Source organism: Galeopterus variegatus, unplaced genomic scaffold (assembly GCF_000696425.1).
Source record: "Galeopterus variegatus unplaced genomic scaffold, G_variegatus-3.0.2 Scaffold171, whole genome shotgun sequence".
NCBI lineage: Eukaryota > Metazoa > Chordata > Mammalia > Dermoptera > Cynocephalidae > Galeopterus > Galeopterus variegatus.
Genome location: NW_007726282.1, coordinates 877,007 through 877,369, shown reverse-complemented (window position 1 = coordinate 877,369; position 363 = coordinate 877,007). Strand labels below are relative to the sequence as shown.

Sequence of the window (363 nt, the reverse complement as noted above, 5' to 3'; positions counted from 1 at the left end):
GATCACTTGTTTTAACCTTTACTCCTCGCGTCTTTAAAGCTTTTTGTAACTGTCTTATGTAAACATCATGACAACTTAATTCTTAATTCTTGTCCCATTATCGGGCGCGCTTACTCACCTTATCCTGACGCGGCAGGTTCCCACGGTGGACGAAGGTTTTACTCTTTTATTTTCAGTGGTCAACCCTCCAATGCGCCGTCTTCCTCACGGTGTCCCCCGTATCCAGTGCCCCACGTTTGGGCGCCAAAAATGTCCTGACCCGCAGGATATTCAACGCAGACCCTGGAGGGGGGAGTGGGAATTGGATGGGACAAGAAATGCGAGAAATGGAGACAAGACAGTATTCTGATCAAGTCTCGTTTA

The 363-nt window shown here is 47.7% G+C and overlaps 1 long non-coding RNA gene across 2 annotated transcripts in view; it reads right to left on the bottom strand.

The window, feature by feature from the left end:
• The window catches only part of LOC103581309, a 5,107-nt gene that overhangs the window by 1,563 nt on the left and 3,181 nt on the right, over positions 1 to 363 (bottom strand). For both annotated transcript variants that reach the window (XR_549648.1, XR_549646.1), the window contains one exon: positions 119 to 282. This is a non-coding gene — a long non-coding RNA (uncharacterized LOC103581309). The remainder of the gene's footprint in view (positions 1 to 118; positions 283 to 363) is intronic.